Here is a 13,210-nt window from a genome sequence, read left to right as displayed (position 1 = left end):
ACTCACAGTCGAAAGAGAGGGAAGAGTATGAGGATAAATCCCAGGTTTCTGGAGTGGGTACCTGGACAAGTATTGGTGCCATTAATTGAGACAGGAAATGGTGGAGGAGTAGCAGTTTGACTGGGGATGAAAAAGATATTTGGGCTTATAATGTGGTATTCGACTTGTAGCATATGACATGGTTTTAGGTCATCCAGGTTAAGAAATCCAACAGGCAATTACTGATACTCTAGGTCTAGAGCCCAGAAGATGCAGGAGCTAGAAATAGACATTTAATAACTTTCAGTAAATGATGCATGACAGCAGAGGACCCGTGCATCATTCATGCATGGGCTCAGCAAGTGTGGAAAAAATAATCTACAATTAGAACCCTAGGGAATACCAGCATCTAATTGGATGCAAGGCAAGAGAAGCCAACTAAGATGGGAAAAAAGGAGAACCCAGAATGGAAAGTATTGCCAAAGCCTCGAAGAAGGATGTTTCAGAAGTTACTCTGCCACTGGAGAGGGTCAAGAGAATTTAAAAAAAAAACAAACAAACAAAACCCCACAAAGCACAAACTCTCTCAAATAATGGATTCCCATAAAGCCCACTTGGAATTCTGTGAAAGGGTGTCACCTTGGAGAGTTATAAAAATCAATTGGCCTGCTTCCAGAACTCAGTGCCTAGGGTTAATAAACTGGAAAGCAGAGGTGTTTTCCAAGACAGACAATTGGTTTTGATGGGCACCAAAAAGCAGCTGTTGGGTTTGCAAAAAGGAGTCATTGGTGACTCAACCAGGAAACATTTCAGTAGAGTAATAGGAGCAGAGACAAATTTACACAGTTTCAGAAGTCAGTGGATTTGAAGAAATAGAAACAAGAAGTAAAGCATGCACTTTCAAAAGTGGCATTTCTACAACTGTTTTATGCTTTCCTCGTTTCTTTCTCTCTCTCTCTCTTAAACACCAATTGTCTGTCCTGGAAAACACTTCTGCTTTCAATTCACTGGGTGCTGTTTTCCGAAAATAGACCAATCCATTCTCATAACTCTCCAAGGTCACATTTACCCTTTCACAGAATTCCAAGAGGGTCTTACAGGAACCCATGATTTGCAGGGTTTTTGCTCTTGCCAAAAAAGTGTTTCTAGAGAAAATCAATAAAAAGATTGAAAAGTCCCTGGGGGAGTGGGGGTACACCCCACAGGATGGGTACCCCTGTAAAGGGGTCTGCCATGGGTCTGCGTAGGGAGTCAGTCCTCCTCTCTCTCCAGTGAATGGCACGGTGCCAGTGAAGAAGGAAAAGGGGGCGGCTGCACTCTCAAGCTTCTCTTCTAACACCAAGCTTTCTTTCCTACTTTAGCTTGAGACCAACAAAAAGTGGAGAACTTAGGGTAGTGTGGGACCAGGTCCCTGGTGAGCTGGGTTCTAGTTCCAGCTCTACTTCTTATCCCCAGGTTCTACCAAAGAGAGAGTTTTCCTACTCTAGTTTGATTTCTTAAAATACAAATATGATTAATACATTTGCTTAAAACCTTCAGTGTGGTTTCACCTTGCCCTAGAATTAAGTTCACTATCCTTAGTAGGAACAAACAGCACCTTCCACATCTAATAGCTGCTAGATCTCTCCTCCAATTCTCTTGTCCAAACAAGTGGAATTTTTTTCTTCCAAAGCAACATGCTGTTCTCTCTCCTTGTGGCTTTGAAATGTACTAATCCTCTCCCTAGAGGCCTCAGTTTTCACACTTTATCTGGCAACCTTGAACTCCTCTCAGTTTTGATGCCAGCTTCTTCAGGGAACTCTTTTCAATTCCCTAGGCTTGGTTAGACCCCTAGATCAGATTATATGTTTATTTCCTAGCACTCAAATGCCTTGTGTCGGTTGTTTAAGGTCAGTCTCTCCTACTAGAATATTAAGCATCTATCAGGGCAGGGAGCTGGTCTGCCTTTTTACTACTATGACCCTAGCACCAAGCATCAAAAAATGAATAACATGTTCTTTTGTTCATTCATTCATTCAATATGTTGTAAGTAGCTGATCATACAATATATGAAAAATCTCTTCCAAAAATATAAGATCCAAATACTTGGAACATTTTCTGAAGAAAAATGCAGTCAATATAAATCTAGTCAACAGTCCTGAAGCCAAAACTCAAAATGTGCATTTATAATAAAGGATGATACTATTATGATTACTATACATGACTTCAAACTGGTTTTTATATCTCATTACTTTTATAATCAAATTATTACATTAATATATGTCACTAATAATATATATTTGATCTCAGACAGGTCATTATATCTTAGTACCAGAAGGGATCTTAGAGAGCTCCTAACTCCTTGTATTTTTGGGGATTATATCAAATTTAAATATTCTAGATCCCATAAATCATTGACATTTCACAGAAATTCTAATATTCCTACAAACAATATCTGAAAGAGTTAAGTTAGCAAACATCACAATGACTTAGTAAGCTGAGTTCATCAAACACGCAAATATGAGTAAAACAATACTCTACCAACTCCTACTGTAAACAAATGGTGAGAATTACAATTCAAATATTTTATTAACTAACATTTTTTCCCTGAACTTTTTCATTGAATTGCCCAAATCTTTGAATGATACTTCATATACTTTTACAAATATATACAACCATAAAGCTGCCATTCAGATCAATATATACATTATCTACACCTCATACACTGCCTTCTGCCCCATTGCGATGAACCTCTGGCCCCACTCCCACCAAAGGTAGTCAGCATTCTAAATTCTTTCACCATACTTGGGCTTTTCTTTTTTGAACTTCATATAAATACAATCATAAAATATGTCCTTTTTTGTATCTAGCTATTTTTGTTCAAAATTATATGGGTTAGATTAATATATACTTTTGCATTTAATAATAATTTGGTCTTTTTCATTACTGTATAGTATTCCATTGACTGTATCTGCCACACCATGCTACTATTGATGGACTTGTGGATTATTTCCAATTTGGGGCTACTGGGAGTACAACTTCTGTGAAAAGTTTTGTGTTGTGGTGCATACATTTACACATTTCTGTTGGTTATAAGCCTATCTATGAAATTGCTAAGTCATAGGGTAGCTTATGTTCAGCTTTGGTAGATAATGCCCAAAAGGTTTTATTTTTTTTTTATTTTTTTTTTGAGACAGACTCCTGCACTGTTGCCCGGGCTGGAGTGCAATGGCCCAAAAGGTTTTCAAAGTGATTGCAGTAATCTACTGTGCCAATTTACCCACCTACCAGCAGAATATGAGAGTTCCAGTTGCTCTACAACCTTTTCAACTCTTGATATTCTAAGTTTTTGTTGTATTATTTACTTTTTCTTTCTTTCTTTTTTTTTTTTTTTTTTTTGAGATGGAGTCTCACTCTGTCACCTAGGCTAGAGCGCAATGGCATGGTCTCAGCTCACTGCAACCTCTGCCTCCTGGGTTCAAGTGGTTCTCCCACCTCAGCCACCCACGTAGCTGGAACTACAGGCACATGCCACCACACCCAGGTAATTTTTGTATTTTTAGTAGAGACGGGGTTTCACTATATTGGCCAGGCTGGTCTCAAACTCCTGACCTTGTGATCCTCCTGCCTCGGCCTCCCAAAGTGCTATGATTACAGGCGTGATCCACCGTGCCTGGCCTGTATCATTTACTTTTTAACTGTTCTGGTGTAGAAGTACCTTCTTATAGTTTTCATTTGTATTTTGTATTTTCCTAATAAATAATGATGTTGAGCATTTTTTCATATGTTTATTAGCCATCTAGACATTCTCTTTATTAATAAAGCTTTGAGAAGAAAACATAGACTATCATCATTACCTTGGGACAGGCAAAGATTTATTTTTTTTCTTTTAAGCAATGAGATCTCACTATGTTCCCTAGGCTGGAGTGCAGTGGCTATACACAGGTGTAATCATAGCACACTACAGCCTTAAACCTCTAGGCTCTATCAATCCTCCTGTCTCAACCTCCAGAGTTGCTGGGACTACAGGCAGATGCCGCTGCACCTGGAAAACACTTCTTAAATAGAACACACTCGCACACACACACACACACACACATACCTATCCATAAAGAAAAAGAGTGATAATGTAGACTTCCATTAAAATGTAAACATTCTGAGCCAGGCACAGTGGCTCACACCTGTAATCCCAGCACTTTGGGAGGTTGACACAGGAGAATTGCCTGAGTCCAGGGGTTTGAGACCAGCCTGGGCAGCATGGCAAAACCCCGTCTCTACAAAAAAATTAAAAATTAGCCTGGTGTAGCGGAGTGCACCTGCAGTCCCAGCTAACTTGGAGGCTGAGGTGGAAGGATCACTTGAACCCAGGAGGTAAGGCTGCAGTGAGCCAAGATCATACCATTGCACTCCAGCCTGGGTGACAGAGTGAAACCCTGTCTCAAACAAACAAACAAACAAAAAATAAGTAAATATTCTGTTAATCAAAGGACACCATTAAAAGAATAAAAAAGGCTGGGTGCGGTGGCTCACACCTGTAATCCCAGCTTTGGAAAGCCAAGGTAGATGGATCACTTGAGCCTAGGAGTGCGAGACCAGACTGGGCAATATAGTGAGACCCCATCTCTACAAAAAATAAAATAAAAAATTAGCCAGGCCTGGTGGCATGTTCCTGTAGTCCCAGCTACTTGGGAGGCTGAGGCAGGAGGATTGCTTAAGCCCGGGAGGCGGAGGTTGCAGTGAACTGAGGTCGCGCCACTGCACTCCAGCCTGGGTGAGAGTAAGACACTGTCTCAATAAATAAATAAATAAGCAAGCCACTAAGTGAGATAATGTATTTGGAATCATAACCAGTATTCTTAAAGAACTCTTGGAAATTAGTAAGAAAAAAAAAGATAGCTCAGTGTGAAAGTGGGCAATAAAACTTGAATTAAACCTTCCTTTCTGTATTTATTTATTCTGAGATGGAGTCTCACTCTGTCGCCCAGGCCGGAGTGCAGTGGCACAATCTTGGCTCACTGCAACCTCCACCTCCTGGGTTCAAGCAATTCTCCTGCCTCAGCCTCCCGAGTAACGGATTACAGGCACGCACCACCACATCCGGCTAATTTTTTGTGTTTTCAGTAGAGATGGGGTTTCACCCTGTTGGCCAGGCTGGTCTTGAACTCCTGACCTCAAGTGATCCACCGGCCTCGGCCTCCCAAAGTGCTGCAATTACAGGTATGAGCCATCACTCCTGGCCTATTTTTATTATTTTAGAGATGGAAGTCTCACTATGTTGTCCAGGCTGGTCTCGAGCTCCTGAGCTCAAGTCATCCTCCCGCCTCAGCCTCTCAAAAGTGCTAGGATTACAGGCGTGAGCCACCACGACAGGCCTTTATATATTTATTTATTTATTTATTTGTGACAGATGCGAGCCAATGTGCCTGGTGAATTAAACCTTCTTTATCATAAAACATTACAAACACTGAAGTATTTTTGACTACACTTGTTTCTTTTGTCTATCTTTAATAAAGATAATTCATTCATGCAGTTTCAATGTTTTATATCTTTGCACACCTTTCTATATAAATAAAATCACAAATCAGGATAAAAACAATTATTTTGAGCCGTAGTTTGTCCTCTTTGGAGTTTGGAAAATATACCCACAATAATTACTCCATCTAGTCTAGCTCCCCATTCGCCTGAGCCTTTATCTGACAAATGAACTCCCGGTTCTCAGGATTTCCAAATGTTCCAATAAAAACATGGAAAGGAATGATTCCCTCTCTGTCTTCAAGGATGAGGCAGATATTCTTGTTCAGATAAAGCCTCCCAGCCTCCAGGCACCTAGGCAAAGTAAAAAAACTCATCTTTCTTCATCTCTTCTGGGACTGTCTCAGAAAGCTGGATTTTTTCCCCATGCAAATTCCTCCTCCCCCACACTACCACATTCTTTGAAAATCAAAAAGTCCAAGAGTAGAGTTAGGCATGCGTGGCATACACTTGTAATCCCAGCTATGTGGAGGCTGAGGAGGGAGGATTACTTAATTAAGAAAAAGCAAAAAAAAAAAAAAAAAAAAATTTGAGTTGAGTTATAGTTTACCAAGTCTTTGTGAATACAAAATACTTAAAGTGGCAAAGCCAGCCTGGAAAACATGGGAGAGACATAGACCCAGGTAGCTACTGAATGCTTACCAGATGTCAGGCAGTAGACTAGTATACCAGATGTCAGGCAGTAGACTAGATAAGTATGTCACTACTCTCAAGGGGCTTATAGTTTAGTATGAATGATCAATAATAACAGCCAGAATAAAATCTTCATTTGTGTAGTGCTTACACTGTGCAAGACATTGTGCAAAGCATTTGAACATATATTTTTAATATATAATATATACAGTATATAATATATGCCTTTAACACATTTTTTCGTATTTTTAATAACTTTAATCTTCACAGCACATTTAGGAAGAAGATATTGTTTTTAATCCCCTTTTTGATCAGTATATTGAGAGGTTAAGTAACTTGGCCAAGGTCAAGTAGTAAGAATTCAGACTAAGAGTTGAAACTAACACAATTAGAAGCAGGTAATAACAAGTGCATAGATTAGACAGCCAGAATGTACATAAAAGCATGCTAGGAACACAAAAGAGGGATGACCTTTAGCCCAGCCTGGACAAGTCCAAATCTTCCTGGAGGAGGTGATATTTGAGCCACACTGAATGGTGGGTGGATTAGGAAGTCAGGCAAGGGGGAGGGCATTCCAGGCAGGAATTTCGGCACCCTGGGAGAAGCAGAGGTGTGAGACAACAAACCAGTGTGGCTGTGGATACATGTGGGAGACAAAAGCAGAGGCGTGGGAGGGCAACACCACAAGGCGCTTCATAGGCCGGCAAAGGAGTGTGAAGATTTGGGCCTTATCCCGAAAGCAGCAAGAGTCCCCAGGAGGATTTTAAGTAGGGAACTGCCTAAGTCAGATTTGGATGATGCTAGAGATGATCTGCAAAGTGGGAGGTGGTGAAGAAGCAGGGTAGGAAGCCTGGGAAGCCAGGGGAAAGAACTATTAGGGAACTAAAAACGTGTCTACTTACCTCAGAACCATACGCCCCCACCATCTGTGGCCAAGGCAGCCTCACCCTAGTTTCTGACCTCACAAACAGCAGAGGTCATCTCCCTTCCCCTCCCAATTCATGGCATCCAGCCTTCTTCACCCTGCACTAAATACTTTTTCCTCTACGGGACTGTTCACTTTAGCCTTTTTAAAAACAGCTTTATTGAAATACGATTCACATGCCATACAACTCAACATTTGAAGTATTCAATTCAATAGCTTTTAGTATATTCACAGAGTTGTGTATCCATCACCACGATCACTTTTAGAATATTTTCATTATCTCCAAAATAAACTTCCTACCCTTTAGCCACCATCCTCCAACTCCCCCATTCCCCTCAGCCCTAGGCAGCCACTACTCTACTTTCTGCCTCTACAGATTTGTCTATTGAGGACATTTTATATAAATGTAACTATACAATATGAGGTCCTTAGTGACTGGCTTCTGTCACTTTGCATAATGTTTCCAAGGTTCATCCATGTTATTGCATGTATCAGTATTTTATTCCTTTTTCTTGTTGAATAATATTCTACTGTATGAATATACCACATTTTATATATCTTTTAATCAGTTGATAGACTAAGCCTTGGTTTTTAAACCAACCACTGTCAAAAAGGATGGGTTTGCCATGGTTGGCTTTTGTAATCCTCCTCCATCCTTATAGCTTCAGTGCCAGTTCCTCCAACTGAAGTAGTGACTCACACAAAAGGACAGACATGTGGATGCTAATGTTTCCTACACTAGATTATAAACCCCATGAGGGAAGGACATTTGGGCATCGTGCAAGTGAGGCATGGTAGACAGCAAAGAGCCTAAGCTTTGGTTATATATATATATCTCTATACACACACAAACATATATATACATATATACACACATACATACACACACACATATATATATGTATATGTATATATAGAGAGAGACAGAAAGAGGGAGAAAAGCTCACTCTGCCACCCAGGCTGGAGTGCAATGGCACCATCATAGCTCACTGCAGCCTTGAACTCCTGAGTTCAAGGGAACCTTCCACCTCAGCCTCCTGAGTAGCTGGGACTACATGTGTGTGCCACTATGCTCAGCTAATTTGTTTTTATTGTTTTGCAGAGATGAGGTCTCACTATGTCGCCCAGGCTGGTCTCAAAGTCCTGAGCTCAAGTGATCCTCCTTCCTTGGTCTCCCAAAGTGCTAGGATTATAAGCATAAGCCAAAGCTCTTGGCTAGCACCTACAATTTGGAATCAAAGAATCCTGGATGTGGATTTCAGCTAAACAACTATCGGATATGCAGCTTCTTAGGTCCCTTGCTGTAAAGTGTGAATAATAATACAGGGTGATTGAGCACTAGTGGTTCTGTAGGTAAAGTGTACTTTGTAAATTGTACCTATTATTATTAATATTACTTTTTTTTTTTTTTTTTTGAGATAGAGTCTCACTCACTGTGTTGCCCAGGCTAGAGTGCAGTGGCGCGATCTCAGCTCACTGTAACCTCCGTCTCCTCGGCTCAAGCAATTTTCCTGCCTCAGTCTCCCAAGTAGCTGGGATTACAGGCATGCACCACCATGCCTGGCTAATTTTTGTATTTTCAGTAGAGACGGGGTTTTACCATGTTGGCCAGGCTGGTCTCGAACTCCTGGCCTCAAGTGATCCGCCCACCTCAGCCTCCCAAAGTGCTGGGATTACAGATATGAGCCAGAGCCCAGCCAATTGTAGCTATTATTGCTCTTATAATTATACAGACCCCTTATGATTTGGCCTCTACCTACTACTTTGGGCTCACCTCCTGTCAAATCTCCCCTTGCCTTAAACTTTATACTCCATCAATATCAAACTGCTCATTTTTTTTGTTTGTTTGTGGTTTTTTTTGTTGTTGTTTTTTTTTTGAGACGGAGTCTCGCTCTGTCGCCCAGGCTGGAGTGCAGTGGCACGATCTCTGCTCACTGCAAACTCTGCCTCCCGGGTTCGCACCATTCTCCTGCCTCAGCCTCCCAAGTAGCTGGGACCACAGGCACCCGCCACCATGCCGGGCTAATTTTTTGTGTTTTTAGTAGAGACGGGGTTTCACCATGTTAGCCAGGATGGTCTCGATCTCCTGACCTCGTGATACGCCCACCTTGGCCTCCCAAAGTGCTGGGATTACAGGTGTGAGCCACCACGCCCGACCATATTTTTTAGTTAAATGTTATTTGGTTTCACGCACCCATACCTTTTACATGAAGTCTGAAATGCCTAAAACACCACACCTCCCCTGCTTGTCATGGGAATTCCATTCCCTTTGTTTTGTTTGTTGGTTTGTTTTTTATGAGATGGTGTCTGGCTATGTTGCCCACCCTGGAGTACAATGGCCATTCACAGGCACCATCATTGCACATTACATGCTCTAACTCTTGGGCTCAAGCAATCCTCCTACCTCAGCCTCAAGCAATCCTCCTACCTCAGCCTCCCAAATAGCTGGGACTATAGGCATGCACCTCTGCACCTGGTCCCATCTGTGTTTCACAACCCATCCTAGGCATCAGCTCCTCAAGGAAGCCTTTCTTCCTATTCTATCTCCTGGTCAGTCCTTCTGCTGTGCTTTCTCTATGTCTTGCATCTAGTACGTGCTTCTATTCATGTACTTATCCCTCTGACTACATCATACAGTGTGTTTCTCTGATTGTTTACCTGTCTTCTGGATTATGAGTCTCTTTGGGGCAGAGGCTGTACCTATAGCACATGGCCCAGTGCCTAGAATATAGTAAAAGATCAATATATTTCCACTGAACAAATGATATAACAGAGAGCAGAAGTCTAAATAGCCCCTAGGTTTTTGATAGTACCAGTCTCTAAGACTGGAACAAAGGACAACTGGTTTAGGAATTAAATTCACCCAATGAAAGTCTAGCAGGCAGTTTAATACATGTGTCTGAAAATCAGATGACAGATAAGGACCTCACATGCACTTTGGAGAGCTAATCCCACTGTTTTGAAATCCATGTCTACATGGAAACTGAAGTCATGATTTTGGTTATCAATGCCCCAAAACTGTGAATAGAGTGAGTAAAGGAGAAAACTAAGGACTTCCAGGAATACCCATTTCAAAGGGCAGCCAAAGGAGGTGAAGACTAAAAGATAATCAGCCAGAAATACAGGACAAGAACCAAGGAAGAGAGGTGTCCCCAAAAGCCAAAGAAAAAAAGAATTTCAAGAGATGCGGATGCTCCATAGTTACAAGTGGATTTGGAGGTCATCAGGAATTTAGTGGAAGCGATTTCAGCAAAATATCAGGGGATTGGGGTGGTTGGGATTGCAGATGGCTATGGAAAAGAGAAAAAAGGAGGAAAAGGAGGATTCACCTACCTGATCACTCAGAAAAAGCCTCTCTTCCCTGCTAACAGATTTTAAGGCTGTATTTGTAGCTTCCCAAAGGACAGTCAGCTCCTCTAGAAGTCCATGGCAAGAACAACTTCATGGTGGGCTTTTTGCTTCCAGGAGATCAAATAATTTTCCAGTGTGATTGATGCCTCTCCTCACTTCAACTCAGAAGAATAGTCTTCTATTTATGTAAATTGAATCCCACAGATGGAGTGGCATCTTCAAAGCACGTAACAGATGGATGGTACCTGAACCCTAATTCCAGACCCTCTCAGAGGTCCCTGGAAAAAAAAAACAAAAACGCAATGTGCGTATATTTTGCCATAAACTAGATGAAATCCAAAAAATGGTTAAGGAGGAAGAGCTAGGCCTAATTGATCTTAAAAGCCTCAGTGGTCTCTAGGGTAGATAGGTGCCAAAGTGACAACATAGGAATCATTTACCACAGGTGCTGGTTTCTACAATCTTAATATGTCATACATGTAAGCCTTTTCTCTACAGTTAGGCTATGAGAGCCTTGGAGAGAATGGGCATCCCCAAAGTACTAGACATGCAGTAGGAACTTATTAGACAATAGAATGTTTCGACAAAGGAATGACCTTAGAGACCATCTGGCTCAGCTGTGCCAAATCATCCTTCATAAGTGTTTTCTTGTTGACTTGTCAGGCTTTGCCACTCAATTATAAATTCTTCTAGGGGAGATCCCTAACTTATCTATCTTTCCTTTGGCAGTGCCCAGCAAGCAAAGGGTTTGGCCGTAAAAGGTACTCACTAAATTTTTTTAAAAATTATCTCATCTATATACTACCACTAGATGTTTGATGAATGGAGAAATGCACTCATAAAATCTCCAAAGCATGAAATGAAGCAATGAGGAAGCCTTCCTTCCAGATACTGGATTTAATGTCACTTCCTGAAAGAGGTCTTTACTCAGTGGGTACGCACTTTAATTGTTCCACAGAACTTCTCAGTTTACCTGTGCTTCGTTTGTTTTGTATTATTTATTTATTTATTTTTTGTAGAGACTGGGTCTTGCTGTGTTGCCCAAGCTGGTCTTGAACTCCTGGGCTCAAGTGATCCTCCCACCTCAGCCTCCCAAGTAGCTGTGACTACAGGCACCAACCACCATGTCTGGCTCTTGTTTATTTTTCAATTGTCTGCCCTTCTACTAGAATGTAAATTTCCAGAAGTTGGGGATCTTGCATATCTTGTTTAACACTGTAGTCAATTTACAGCCCTAGCAAGCCTGGGGCATAGCAGGAACTTAACATTTGTGGAATGAATGAATGGCTGAATGAGTAAGTGGAGCTGAAAGTAGGTTAGAATGGAAGACTCAGATCCAGTGAAGGGAGCAAAGCCACGGGCCAGGTCCTCCTGCCTAGGGCTCTTTTGTCCCCAGAACTAGTCACCTCCAAGCCTTATCTCCTTCTCCCCTCACCCACTCTCCCATCCCACAGCAATGGGGGCAGGGCCTCTGGCTTCAGAGCTTATTAAAGTCTCCATAGATAAGTAAATTCTGTTGGGTTGAATTGTGCCCCAGGCTACCAAGATTAATTAGGTGAGCCCAGCTAATGAGTTAACTGAGTTTTTACTTTTCCCTCATTTGAAGTTTTAATCCCCTTCTGTCTCCAGAAGCCCTTAAAAGGAGAGCTAGGAAAAAAATCATTAGGGTGTTTCAAGTCCCCACAGTGATTTCCCTTACACCACCATGCTTTGACTACAAGTTCTGCAATTGCTCCTCCACACAAGCAGAAAGGTTTTTAGGTTTGTTTTTAGGTGGACTGGTGGATGAGAAGACTTCCCCTCCAGCTTCCTAGTCCACATGATGCCAGAGAGTCGCAGCAGGACTAGGTGAGACCAGGTTCTGGCGACCTTCTGCCTTGTTTACTTAATTTACTGCTTGTGTCAAGATGGTTCTGAGAAAGTTGCTTATGTCACCTCCTAAGAGTAAGGGAAAATCTCTGGCTGCTGAAGCTGCTTATCCCTACTGTGGCCGTTCCGGGTTACCCACTTCTTCCTAATCCCAACTTGCCTTCCTTGGCTAGCTGCTAGGGGCTAGATGGCTCAAGGGATTTCTTTTGTTGATATTGCTGTTGGTGAGATTGCATTTTGCTTTGTCTTTCTCCTAACTCAAAACAGATGGAACAGGGAAATAAAGAATAGTTGATAATCCTAATCACTTATCTTTGGTAAATTTCAAAGGGTAAGTGGAGGCAAATAAACAATCATTCAGTAAACAAGTATAGTTGTTTTTTTTTTTTTGAGACAGAGTTTGGCTCTGTCACCCAGACTGGAGTGCAGTGGTGCCATCTCGGTTGACCGCAACCTCCACCTCCCAGGTTCAAACCATCCTCCCAAGTAGGTGGGACTACAGTCGCATGCCACCATGCCTGGCTAATTTCTTTTTTTGTATTTTTGGTAGAGACAGGGTTTCCCCATGTTGCCTAGGCTGGTCTTGAACTCCTGGGCTCAAGCAATCCTCCTGCCTCAGCCTCCCAAAGTGCTGGGATTACAGGTATGAACCACCATGCCCGAACACAAGTACAGTATTTAATGCACATTAAGGAGGGCTTAAAATGATCCATATTAGGCTGGGCATAGTAGCTCATGCCTATAATCCCAGAACTTTGGGAGGCTCAGGCAGGTGGATTGCTTGAAGTCAGGAGTTTAAGACCAGCCTGGGTAACATGGTGAAACCCTGTCTCTAGAAAAAATTTTAAAATTAGCCGGGTGTGATGGTACACACCTGTGGTCCCAGCTACTCAGGAGGCTGAGGTGGCAGGATCTCTTGAGCCTGGGAGGTTGAGGCTGCTG

At 41.9% G+C, this 13,210-nt stretch overlaps 1 long non-coding RNA gene across 1 annotated transcript in view; it reads right to left on the bottom strand.

Moving 5' to 3' along the window:
- LOC130541394 (uncharacterized) overlaps nucleotides 1–10,953 on the bottom strand; it is a 110,552-nt gene extending 99,599 nt beyond the window's left edge. The window contains exons 1-2 of the long non-coding RNA XR_008955441.1: nucleotides 10,840–10,953; nucleotides 10,382–10,677 (exon numbers count right to left, since the gene is read on the bottom strand). This is a non-coding gene — a long non-coding RNA (uncharacterized LOC130541394). The remainder of the gene's footprint in view (nucleotides 1–10,381; nucleotides 10,678–10,839) is intronic.
- Nucleotides 10,954–13,210: the final 2,257 nt, after the last annotated feature.

The sequence above is a fragment of the Pan paniscus genome, chromosome 1 (assembly GCF_029289425.2).
Source record: "Pan paniscus chromosome 1, NHGRI_mPanPan1-v2.0_pri, whole genome shotgun sequence".
Classification (NCBI taxonomy): Eukaryota; Metazoa; Chordata; class Mammalia; order Primates; family Hominidae; genus Pan; species Pan paniscus.
Note: the sequence above shows the minus strand (reverse complement) of the source record. Positions and strands in the feature narration are given on the sequence as shown.